This window comes from Podarcis filfolensis (genome assembly GCF_964270895.1).
Source record: "Podarcis filfolensis genome assembly, chromosome: 1".
NCBI lineage: Eukaryota > Metazoa > Chordata > Lepidosauria > Squamata > Lacertidae > Podarcis > Podarcis filfolensis.
In genome coordinates, this window is record NC_139604.1 from 25,953,574 (window position 1) to 25,966,269 (window position 12,696).

Consider the following 12,696-nt stretch of genomic DNA (forward strand, 5'->3'; position numbering starts at 1 on the left):
ACAACTCAGTTGTTTCTAATTTTAGCCCTGCACAGAGGAAGTGTTTTCAATCCCAGGTTGTGCACATTCAGTAAGTGTGTGAACACTTTCCTGAAGCACTGTTGAGGTTGCAGCCAAAGCATTGGATAGCTTAGTCCAATTCACAATAGGTGAAAATCACCCCATCTGCTTCCACCTTTTATTGACCGGCATCACTTTCTTAAATTACCAGGTCACAATGACACACTGACAACAGAAGATTCAACAGGCAGAGTCTTGCTTCTGTGCAATTGCTAAAGGCACCCAAGATCTCTGGAAGAGTCTAAATTTCGGGGGGGGGGGGGCTTCCAGGGAGGAAATAGCAGACTAGACATTGACTGCTGGCACTCCTGCCAGCAACAGAGATAATTATTCAGTGATAAGAGGTTATCAAGACATAAATCTTGATGGCCAAACTCCCTTTTGAATTAAGGGAGGGTGAAGAGTAAAGCCTCAAACGCTCAGAAGAAGGCATTCATCATTACGCCGGACACACAGAAACCTTTGAGGGTAATGAATTGTCTAGAGCAGGGTTTCCCAAACTTCAGTCAGTGTGGTGTAGAGCCAGTGTGGTGTAGTGGTTAAGATCTGGGGAACCGGGTTCGCGTCTCCACTCCTCCACATGCAGCTGCTGGGTGACCTTGGGCTAGTCACACGTCTCTGAAGTCTCTCAGCCCCACTCACCTCACAGAGTGTTTGTTGTGGGGGAGGAAGGGAAAGGAGATTGTTAGCTGCTTTGAGACACCTTAGGGTAGTGATAAAGCGGGATATCAAATCCAAACTCCTCCTCTTCTTCTTCTTCTTCTTCTTCTTCTTCTTCTTCTTCTTCTTCTTCTTCTTCTTCTTCTGTCTCCATCTGTTTTTGGACTAAAACTCCCATCATCCCTGACCACTGGTTTACTAGCTAGGAATGGTGGGAGTTGTAGTCCAAAAACAGATGAGGACGCAAGTTTAGGAAACCCTGGTCTGGAGCAAGAAAAAATCATCAGCCCACACATTGCATAATCACCCTCAAATTAGGGATTCAGGTCTGCAAAGCTCCTTCTTTTAGCTATTACTAAGTCTGGAAATGAATATTTGTTTGTTGCCTATATAGGATATTCTGTTTCTTAATGTTTGATGTTTTGTTGTGGTTTTATATATGCTATAAGCTGCCCAGATGGACAGGAATAATTAATAATAATAATAATAATAATAATAATAATAATAATAATAATAATACCAGCAGTGTAAGTCATAAGAATCCAGTGGCATTGCTATAGCCCCCAAAAATATTTTAAAATAAATCCCATTTTGGCCCTTGCAACTATATTCCTTTTATCTATTATCTTCATTTATTCATTTTTCCTCCCGTTTCCCCCCCAACAAGCTCAAAGTGGCATGCAAGTTCACTTCCACCCTCCTTTTATCCTCTATATAGATCCATGCGTTGAGTTTGACTGAGAGATAACAACTTGCCCATGCTCACTCAGTGAGCTTCATAGATGAGTGAGGATTTGATCTCCCTAATCCTAGCTCATAACACTCATTGTTAGTCTGCATTATCCCCCTGTCCTTTTCGGTGCTGTTTTCCTCCTTCATTTTTACCCCCATGGCCCTGGGCATCATATTTTCTCATGGGTGTTTAATCCTGTCATCTGTGGTTGTGACCCATATGATGACATCAAAAAGCCACCTTTGATACAATGGCATAGGACTGTGCCTATTGGTCCATTTAGCTCACTACCATCAGTGCTGCCTGGCGGTGGCTTCTCAGGATTTCAGACAGGGAGTTTTTCCATGCAAAGCATGTGCTCTCTGCTGAGCTTTGTCCCTTCCCCAATGTTTGCATGGCATCTGGATGCTTGTAGAGAAAAGCACATAGGTCATCATAGCCAACAGCAATATGGGTCAAGTAAGGCGTGCCAGAAGAAAAGCTGAAGTCCGGGGGGGGGGGGGGAGGATGAGACTGCATCGCATTGAAACAACATGAAATCTTGGCAAGCGTAGTACTTTTTGGGTAATACGTTGGGCTGCAAAGGATGTGCTGCTGGAGAGAATTGCAAAATTAGAATGCTTGGCACAGCTCTGTACATTCTTGTTCACTTGAATTAATGTTTTAATAAGGTGAAGTTCAGTGGTATAGCATATCCTTTGGAAGGCAGGAGGCTGTCTTATTCTGAGTCAAACCAGAAGTTCATCTAGTTCACTAACCTGACCAGCAGTGGCTTTCCAGAGCTTCAGGCAGAGTTCCTAGTTCCCCATGGAGATGCTAGGGGCTGACCCTTGGACCTTCCACCCTGATCTAAAATCTTTCTATATGCAGAAGGTCCCAGGTGCCAATCCCTGACTCACTCTCTCTCTCTCTCTCTCTCTCTCTCTCTCTCTCTCTCTCTGTGTGTGTATCTCTATAGTAGCTTTCCCCAACACAGTGCTTTCCAGATGTTCTGGACCACAACACCCATCACTGCTGATCATTGGCCATGCTGAGGTGTTGTGGTACAGCACATCTGGAAGGAACCAAATTGGGTAAGCCTTCCCTAGACAGTTGACGCCAACTAGTGCATGCCATTCTAAGTGTGATGAGCTCATGATGTGACTCATTGTAAGAAATCCTCTTATGGTTCAAAGTTGGCAGGATTTTTTCTTCTTCCAGATTGAAAAAGAAAGTCAATGGAGAGGATTTCTTTTAATGTTGATTGGTATTTGCTTAATGTCATCACGTTTCAATAGAGCATTTCTTCATATTGCAAGGTAGAATCAACATACGTTCCTTTTATTTACCTCTTGCCGATTCAATCAATAATTAACACTCCTGCTTATCAAATGGCTCAACGACATGTTTAACTTACAAAGCAATGGGGGGCCTGTTATTTTCATTTTCTTCATCCAGAGATCTCTGTTGCATATTAACTGAATGCCCTCCCCACCCGCAGCCATTCCATTACAAGAGTGAAATACCGACAGTGGTAATATGATAGCAAAGTAAATGTCATGGGTTTAAAGGGACTGGGAGGATATGTATTTGCCACCTGCAGAAATCATATGTTGATTAAATTTATGAATGTTGCTCTAATATTCCAGATATGCCTATCTAGTAGCATCAGGTAAACATCAGTGTTAGATGCCAAGCTCCTGCAATATTGCCACCAGTTCATTCACCGTACCTTTCCTCCTTTATCAGAGAGGCCAAACACATGCAATAACGTGCCATCAAACTGCAGCAGGTAAAACTAGCCTCTGAATATTATTTATTGGCATGTGGATGCAGATTACATGGGCACTTTATTACCTGCTAATTTACCACCTGCTGACTGAAGGATGGTAAAAGTCTAGTATTTGTTTTATAGGAATTCATTATGCCATTAACCTTTCACTCCTCTGGGCCACACGGAAGGGTTTCTCTGGTTAAATCACTCCTGTAATAACCTTCTCCAAATGAAAATAGTGATTCATAGCATTCTCATGGAAAGTGCAAGGCTAAGAAAATGATTTCTCAATGCTCTATATACAAAAGCACATTTTTGCAACAACAAGTTGGTTGGATTGCAATCCCCAGAAGAACAGCAGGAAGAATCAAATGTGCTGGGTTGTTTTGTTTTGTTTTGTCTCTGTGGCTTACTTTCCTGTTTCGTTTAATTTTGTCGGCTTAAGTAACCAGGTTCCTGTTATATATTTATATCCATATATCTGTATGTATGAATTAAAGGAGAGAAAACTACATTTACTTTCAAGTGGCATACACAATGCAAATGTTACGTGTGTCTGCTGTGTGGTGGAGAAGTCCATCTCAAGTGCTCTACAAAGCAATTGCCTGTAGTTACGTTGTAAAGTAATACAGCTTGGAATGGCAACATTACTGGTTTCATTTCAGTAGTCTTTCTTGCTTCTCTTGCGGTAGTCTCGTAATCTGGGGAACCGGGTTCGCGTCTCCACTCCTTCACATGCAGCTGCTGGGTGACCTTGGGCTAGTCACACTTCTTTGAAGTCTCTCAGCCCCACTCACCTCACAGAGTGTTTGTTGTGGGGGAGGAAGGGAGAATGTTAGCCGCTTTGAGACTCCTTCAGGTAGTGATAAAGCGAGATATCAAATCCAAACTCCTCCTCCTCTTCTTCTTCTTCTTCTTCTTCTTCTTCTTCTTCTTCTTCTTCTCACATTGATCTGAGAAGGAACGCCAGACGGCGCACAGATCCTAAACATTTACACCCATATATTTCTCTTCCCACCAGTGCCAGAATATGCTACTGGAATGCCATGTTTTATGTAATGCTGAAGTATTTTTAGCTTTTGGCATCAAACAGATCAAATGACATTCTTGTCTCATTTATTTATATACCATCATTCATCAAAAGTTGAATCCAACAATTTTTTTAAAAAATCGATCCCAATAAGACCATAAGAAGACAGAAATTTTTAAAAGCCAGGAAAAAGGTTCACAGATGAAGTGCTTTTTTTCTGGGGGGACACAGGTGTACACATACCCCTAAACATTTTGTGAATCTAAGTTTGGCCTCATTGGGGGGCAGTATTTCAATATGAGTAGTAAAATGAGAGTACCCCTATACATTTTTTTAGGGGGGAAAGCACTGCACAGATGCATCACACTTTAAAAGCCGATATGAATGAAAATGTTTTTCCCTGATGCCTAAGAGACAGTAAGAATCATAATGCAAAGTCTCATTGGGAAAGACATTCCATGGTCTAGGCATCACCACTGAAAACTCCCTCTTATGCATCCCAGTGCTCTTCATGTCATCCTAATTTGAACAGAGTTGCACCATCCCTGTTGGGCCATTCTCAGTGAAGAACCATGCTGTGCCGCTTCTTCTTCTGATTGCAGCTCTACTGCTCTTTGAAGCTAATGGAAAGACTGATCGGCCATTTGCCACCTCATATTGAGGTGAATCTTTACCCCACCCCCTTAAAGTTGTTTGAAACGTCCATTCTTCTGTAGGACACAAATGGAGCCATAGAAGTGTGAAGTCATTTTTCAGCCTAGATGATCATACAGTCTAGATGATCATATATGGTCCACTTCGTGAACTTATTGGGCAGTCTTCAAATTCCTGTGGTAGAGGCACATGCCCTCTCATCAGTAGGGAGGCATCCACTTGTTCAAATGAACCTATCCTCTCTTTGCACACCTAAATCTGTCCTGGGTTTCCTCCCAGTGCTTCAGAGCAGATTTGGGAAGCTGGAGCACAAAGAGAGAGGAAGGAGGAGAAGTTACATTGCAAATATGGAAATCCCTGCGCTGGGAGATCTGCTTAGGTAGCAGATCATCCATAATCTGCGATGTGAGCACTTGTGGAGACCTGAGCAGATTTGCCCCATGAGAAATAGCAAGTGTTGGTGGTGGGAGTCCATGTCATTCATAATTTGTTGTTAGTTTCTTATTATATTATGTACATGATGGCAGAGGATGGCTGTCTGTTTCTCCACAATGGGGACTGGAGTGCCACTCATTAAGCATAGGAAATGGGCCCTTCATACTATCTGCAATGAAATCAATTTCCAAATGTCTCTATTAAGGACAGTAGCAGTTGTCGAAGTAGCTGGTTGTTTTCATCCAGAGTTTCACAACAGCATTTCCTGCCTATTCCAAGTAGACACACTGGGGCAATATGTACCATGTTCAAAACAGTTTGATAGCTGGGCATTTGGATTATTGGTACATCTGTCTAAACCAGAATACTGGTCCATCAGACATTCTTGTTCCAAATAAAGCCTTGACCCATAGTATAAAGAGCTCTTGAATAAAAGATTGATATAAACGGCACTAATTAGATTTTTGTTCATGTCGCTGAAATCATTAGTGGAGGAATATAAAATATCCCATACATATTTTGCTAACACCACCTCTCAGTTTTTAATGTTTGTTCTGAAATTTGCATGTTTAATGATATGCTGTTTCCCCCCATCACAGTAGTAGTCAAATTATGCAAAAACTTAATTTATTTCAGCCTCTTCCAAGTAATTGTTTTCTACTGCTTTTTATGTTTCCATCTTTTTAAAAAAGAAAAAAAGGAAAACCCATGAACATATAAGAGCACAAGCATATTTGTAACCAAAAGAAAGTAATAAGAAAGGGGGGAGAAAGAGAGAGATCAATGGCTACCCTGCAAGGGAAACAATATACCACTGCCATAAATTAAAACTTTTTCATTTTTGTTATTTTAAAGATATTTTTCAGGAGGTCCACAATGTAAAGTTTTGTCGCTAATCACCAGTGTTAGTTGGCAGGCATCAAACATTTCAAATGCTGCCATATCTTGCCAGCACAGTCTGAATATTATTAGTATCATTTATATAAAAAATAAAACTTTGCCAAAGCTTTTAGAATTGCCTCTCAATTTGTCTCTGGCTCAATTGTATTTTATTCATTAGTTTTGCCATAATCATTATAAACCATCTTTGTCCATACCTTTAGTGAACAGATCACATGAGTTTGTACACTCAACCAGGCAGCTGCTATGTACCACTTGTTGCAAGTAGGATAGCAAATCTGCAATTCATGATTTCCAGACATCACTAAACAAAACCACGGGGATCAATGGGAAGCAGCAGAGTAAGTTATTACCTTCATCCTTCCTGCAGAATGCAAATATATTTCCCTCCATCCACCATCATGAAAGGATAGCATCTCTTCCCAGCATTAGGGCGTGTGGAACAGCCATTTCCCCTTAATCCCATATTAGGGAAAGATTTTTTTCCACACACTGTTTCTACACTTAAAGCCCAGCATTCACCAGGGACATAACAATCATTGGAAAAGCTCTACCATATCGTCTCATCCTTGTAGATGGGAATATGGGCTATGAGCCAGGAATATGCAGGTTTGAAAATCAACTCTCACCAGTTCACTTCCAATGTAAAATTAACTCAAACCCTTGGAAGATTATTGTCAATTGACAGTAAGGCTGCTTCTTCATTTATTTCTCACACTTTCCATCCTCAGATAATGAAGGCTGCCTAACAATAGTATTATAAAAATGCAGAGATTTCTTAACTAGTAAGTCAATAAATCACCTGTCAAAATTAACCTTAAAAATCAGCATAATAATCACTGCCTACGCTTAACGCACAGCAGCAGCAGATGTTTTCAGAAGAAAAGGTGATGAAAGCTCACTGGATTTTTAAAAAAGAATTTGCAGAATCCTGTAATAGAGCCAGGTGGGCAACCTTCAAGAGATGTTCCATATTCTGAGTGGAAAATGTCTTATCTCTTGTGCCATGCATCTGATGAAGGAAGGATCTGAGCAGGATTTTAGTGGTGGATTTTAGTGGTTCACAAGCAAGGGGGTGGTTCTTCTGATACAAGAGAGTGCAGTTTTCTGGTTGCTAGGGCAGGGACAAGATGCACATGTTGAAGTGTGGCAGTGGGATGTTTACGCCAATGCTAGGCTTCAGCCAGCCTCTGCTGGACATTAAAAAGCTAGGAGTTGGTGTATTTCAATAGTTTAACTGGTCACATATGGACAGGGAGGTGCAGAAATTTTAATTGGGTGGGAAGAATGAGAACATGTAAGCACCCTTAAGCACTTTTGAACATTTTAGGGCTACTCAGTGTGTGGGAATGTGAGCTAGGATATAGAGCAGATGTGGTGAACCATTGGCCCTACAGATGTTGCTGAGCTACACCTTTCATCATCTCAGCTTGCTGGGTCTGATGGGTATTGTAGTTTAGCAACATCAGGAGAGGCAAAGGTTCACCACACTTGATTTCTAGCATCCTTGAGGATAACCTTGCCCAGAAGGGGTAGAAGGCTTCCGTATTCAAGGTAATGGTGTAGTCCAGCTAATGGAGTTAGGACTTTTCACGCTCTTTGACCCGGGCAGGGTTTTGGCTTCCCCAAGTTACCATATTTTTTGCTCTATAAGATGCACCAGACCCTAAGACACACCTAGTTTTTGGAGGAGGAAAACAAGAAAAAAAATATTCTGAATCCCAGAAGCCAGAACAGCAAGAGCAGTGATCTGATCCCTCTTGCTGTTCTGGCTTCTGGGATAGCTGCGCAGCGTGCATTCACTCTATAAAACGCACACACATTTCCCCTTACTTTTTAGGAGGGGGAAAGTGAGTCTTATACCCCTGGACCGGATGGACTGACTTCCAAATACTACAAAGTTTTGAAGGAAGGGTTGATACAACCTTTGAAGGAAGTCTGCAATGAGATTATGGAGGGGAAAAGGGCACCCGATACGTGGAGAGAGGCCTACATTACACTTATACCAAAGACAGAGACTGAAAAGACCCAACTTAAAAACTACCGACCCATCTCGTTATTGAATGTGGATTACAAAATCTTTGCTGATATTTTGGCAAAAAGACTGAAGAGAGTTTTGATGGAGGAGATTCACGGGGACCAAGCGGGTTTTCTCCCAAAAAGGCACTTGTCGAACAATGTAAGGAATATAATTGACATTTTGGAAAAGCTGGAAGTGAACATAAACACTAAAGCTGTTTTGATATTTGTGGATGCCGAGAAAGCCTTTGACAACATTTCTTGGAGTTTTATGTTGAAGAACCTCCGGGGGATGGGGGTAGGCCAAGGGTTTGAAAATGGTATAGGTGCAATATACTCTGAACAGAAAGCCAAACTAATTGTAAATAATGTGGTTACAGAAGAGTTCAAGATTGAAAAAGGGACACGTCAGGGATGCCCTATCTCCCCATTACTTTTTATATCGGTCCTGGAGGTTTTGCTTAATATGATTAGGAGGGACCAGTTGGTTAAAGGGATTCAGGTCGGAGCCAAACAATATAAACTGAGAGCATTTGCAGATGACTTAGTACTTACATTGCAAGAGCCAGAAGCTAGCACGAAAAGAGTTTTGGAAATAATTCAAGAGTTTGGTCAAATGGCAGGATTTAAATTGAATAAGTCTAAGACAAAGGTTTTGGAGAAAAATTTGACACAGATAGAAAAGGAAAGGTTCCAGAATGAGACAGGGTTGACTGTGGTTAAAAAAGTGAAATATTTGGGTATAAATATGACAGCTAAAAATGTGAATTTGTTTAAAGATAATTATGAAAAAACTTGGAGAGAAGTGAAAAAAGATTTGGAGATTTGGTCCAACTTGAAGCTTTCCTTGTTAGGCCGTATTGCAGCTATAAAGATGAATGTATTGCCAAGAATGTTGTTTTTGTTCCAAGCATTGCAAATAATTGATAAAATGGATTGTTTCAAGAGGTGGCAAAAAGACATATCTAAATTTGTCTGGCAGGGCAAAAAGCCCAGAATTAAATTTAAGATACTAACGGATTCAAAGGAAAGAGGGGGGTTTGCCCTGCCAGACTTTAAACTTTATTATGAAGCGGCAGCTTTCTGCTGGCTGAAAGAATGGCTACTTCTTGAAAACACAGACATTTTGGATTTGGAAGGTTTTAATAACATTTTTGGGTGGCATGCATATTTGTGGTATGACAAGGTTAAAGCACATAAAAGTTTTAAAAATCATATTGTCAGAAAAGCACTACTAAATGTCTGGGACAGATATAAAGACTTGCTGGAAAATAAAACTCCAAGGTGGCTGTCGCCAATGGAAGCTAAGGCAGTTAAAAAGTTAAATATGGAGCCCAAGTGGCCAAGATACTGGGAAATTTTGGAAAAGGAAGGGGACAAAATGAGATTGCAGAGTTTTGAGAAATTAAAAGGGAAGGTGAGAGATTGGTTTCACTACCACCAAATTAATGAAGCATTTAAACTAGACAGTAAAATTGGCTTCCAGGTGGAAAAATCAAAATTGGAGACAGAACTGTTAGAACCCAGTACTAAGAACTTGTCCAAAATGTACAATCTGCTGCTGAAATGGAATACACAAGATGAAACGGTCAAATCGGTCATGATTAAATGGGCTCAGGACATTGGTCATAATATTTTGTTTGCTGATTGGGAAAAGTTGTGGACCACCGGGATAAAATTTACGGCATGTAATGCCTTAAGAGAAAACATTATGAAAATGATATATAGGTGGTACATAACCCCAGTCAAGCTTGCAAAGATTTACCATGTGCCTGACAATAAATGTTGGAAATGTAAAGAAACTGAAGGTACATTTTTTCATCTTTGGTGGACCTGCCCGAAGATTAAGGCATTCTGGGAAATGATCTATAATGAACTTAAAAAGGTATTTAAATATACTTTCACCAAGAAACCAGAGGCCTTTCTCTTGGGTATTGTCGGCCAAGGGGTGTTAAAGACGGATATAACTTTCTTTATGTATGCTACAACAGCAGCTAGAATACTCATTGCGAAGTACTGGAAGACGCAAGAACTACCCACACTGGAAGAATGGCAGATGAAGGTGATAGACTATATGGGCTTGGCAGAAATGACGAGCAGAATCCGAAACCAGGGAAGAGAAGCAGCGCAAGAAGAATGGAAAAAATTCAAGGACTATTTAAAGAAATATCATAAAGTTAATGAAAGTTAGAATGATGTTGGACTGGAAAGTAAATGGTTACTATTAGCAATGGTTAAGGAAAATAAGGAAGATTAGTCTAAATTTAAATTAAAACAAGGGAAGATTTGCTGAACAATCGATAAGAATTTGGAATACAGAAAGGGGAAGCATGAGGAAGTCGGGGAAGATAGGATATGAAATTAGGATATGAAATGATACATGTTTTTTGTTTTGTTTTTGTTTTTGTATGTTTATGTTTGTTGTGTTTTATGGAAAAATAAAAATATTTAAAAAAAAAAAAAAAGAAAGTGAGTCTTATAGAGCAAAAAATATGGTAGTTAACCAAGACCAACTACCTGCGCTCTTTATTCACCCACCTCAAGAAGATATTTGCAATAATAACTGAGGCCCTAGTTCAACCCATCCTGTCTCTTGACTCTTCATTCTTGGTCTGTTTGCAGAACAACCGGCAGGCACCAGGAGCAAATGAAAAGAGGAAGTTCTTGAAGATTAGCTACTAAAATCCTTGTTTCACAGAACGAAAGGTGGGGGGGGGATTCACGGAGGCATTAAAACAGACAAGTGCATTAACAATTTTAAAATAAGCTTTTTATTACTTAATATATTTTCACCCTAAATTCTAAGTATAGCGGAAAAGCAGAGAACACAGCAGCGCCGCATTAATTTTTCAAGCCCTAATGTGCTAGACAGGGAATAAGTTATTACATCTGTTGCCCTCTGGGAGGAAAGAATGAAAAGCACAAAAATGATTCTCCCCCGTTAGGACTGAATCACTGAGTAACAGCTGATTTATGCAGGAGAGACACAAAAGGAAAGCTTACAGCAGCTTTTGTGTCATCATTAGGAGCGAACACTGCACTCTACAACCAGTGCAGCAAGATTAGGAGACATGGCGGGGCTTATTTGTTCTCCTCAAGGGGGCCTTTACAATTAGAGGAGAATTTCAAATGAGCATCTCATGCACGCTTGATGATAATCTGTGTGGAAGATACTCCTTTTTCATGTCAGAATTGCAGCCTGTGTACCTCTCCTTGGAACATTCACCGGAGGAGGAGAAAGACAATTGCCTTGGAAGATCCCCAGACAATATGGCGGTTCCAGTTGAGGTGCTTCAGAGAAAGTTCCCACTTTGTGTTATGCTCTTGTGGAGTGAAATGCCAGACTTTTGGATCAGTTCCTGGAGGGAAGGAAAACATCCCATGAAGTTCTTCCTTTTTATGAAATGCGGAAGCATCTGCTGGTTTCTTGAGCAAATTTGGTAGGCAGGAAATGGAAGCCAGAAGTGCCTTTTCATAAAGATCACCTCCTTCCATATCTAAAGTCATTGCCAAGTACATCTTGATAGAGACCTAGAATAATGAGCCAGTAAGCTGAAAAAGCTACCCATTTGTGAAGGGAAAGGAACATTTGGACATCACAGAGAGAGAAGGGAAATCAGTGTTTTCTTCCTGCCATTTAATAGGCACAACACACACACATGGAAATTTCACCTCCATGGCTGTCCTTCCTGCTCCTGCCATGCAGGAAGGGCAGGGAATGTGGTCTAGGGTCTGTCAGGGGTGGATTGGGGGAGGTATTGGATCCGTTATCTTGGAATGCCCTTCAAATGAGGTTGTGTACTGATACTGTACTTAGGTCTCATTCACTAGAAAGCATGGGTCTGAGTGATTTCCCACATGCCCCACTCTTTTCCAATTTGTTTGCAATAGATCGGAACAAATGTCAATCTCGGGGGAACACAAATGGCCATTTGTTCTGACTGAGCGCTAAAAAGTGGTTTTCCATGGGGGAAAGCAATGGGAGAAGAGGAAGCCCATAGTTTTTCTCCCATTGGGATCACAGGATCTTATACTGAATCAGATCGATGTTCCATCTAGCTCAGGATTTTCTACTTTGAATGACAGCAGCTCAGCAGGGTTTCAGGCAACGCTCTTTCCTGAATATGCCTTGAACCCAGAACTTTGAGAGCTCCTGCATGCAAAGCTGCTACTCGACCACTGAGCCAAGGCTCCTCCCTAATTAATGAGATCATTGGGAGGGGAAATTGGGGTTTTGTTGTTGTTGTATAAAGCTAACAGAGGAACCATTTCAAAAAGGCAGAGTGTATCCATCACCACCACCTTCTGCCTTGCTTGAGCAAGGTCGCTAGATGTTTGGATTAGGCTCATTTTTCACCTTCCTTCTCCACCCCTGCCTTGTTATTGCTTAGCCTGTTTACAATAGTTCAGTCAGTAGGTTTGGGCCCTATGTTGGGTGAAATATTTCTGCAT

The 12,696-nt window shown here is 40.9% G+C and overlaps 1 protein-coding gene and 1 long non-coding RNA gene across 2 annotated transcripts in view; one reads left to right on the top strand and one right to left on the bottom strand.

Annotated features, from left to right (window-relative positions):
• The window catches only part of ZNF804A (zinc finger protein 804A), a 241,392-nt gene extending 234,289 nt beyond the window's left edge, over positions 1–7,103 (top strand). Inside the window, exon 5 of the transcript XR_014551342.1 lies at positions 7,092–7,103. The gene's annotated coding sequence lies outside the window, so the exon portion shown is untranslated. The remainder of the gene's footprint in view (positions 1–7,091) is intronic.
• Positions 7,104–11,061: 3,958 nt separating this feature from the next.
• Positions 11,062–12,696, bottom strand: part of LOC310743792 — a 37,212-nt gene continuing 35,577 nt past the window's right edge. Inside the window, exon 3 of the long non-coding RNA XR_014539226.1 lies at positions 11,062–11,603. This is a non-coding gene — a long non-coding RNA (uncharacterized lncRNA). The remainder of the gene's footprint in view (positions 11,604–12,696) is intronic.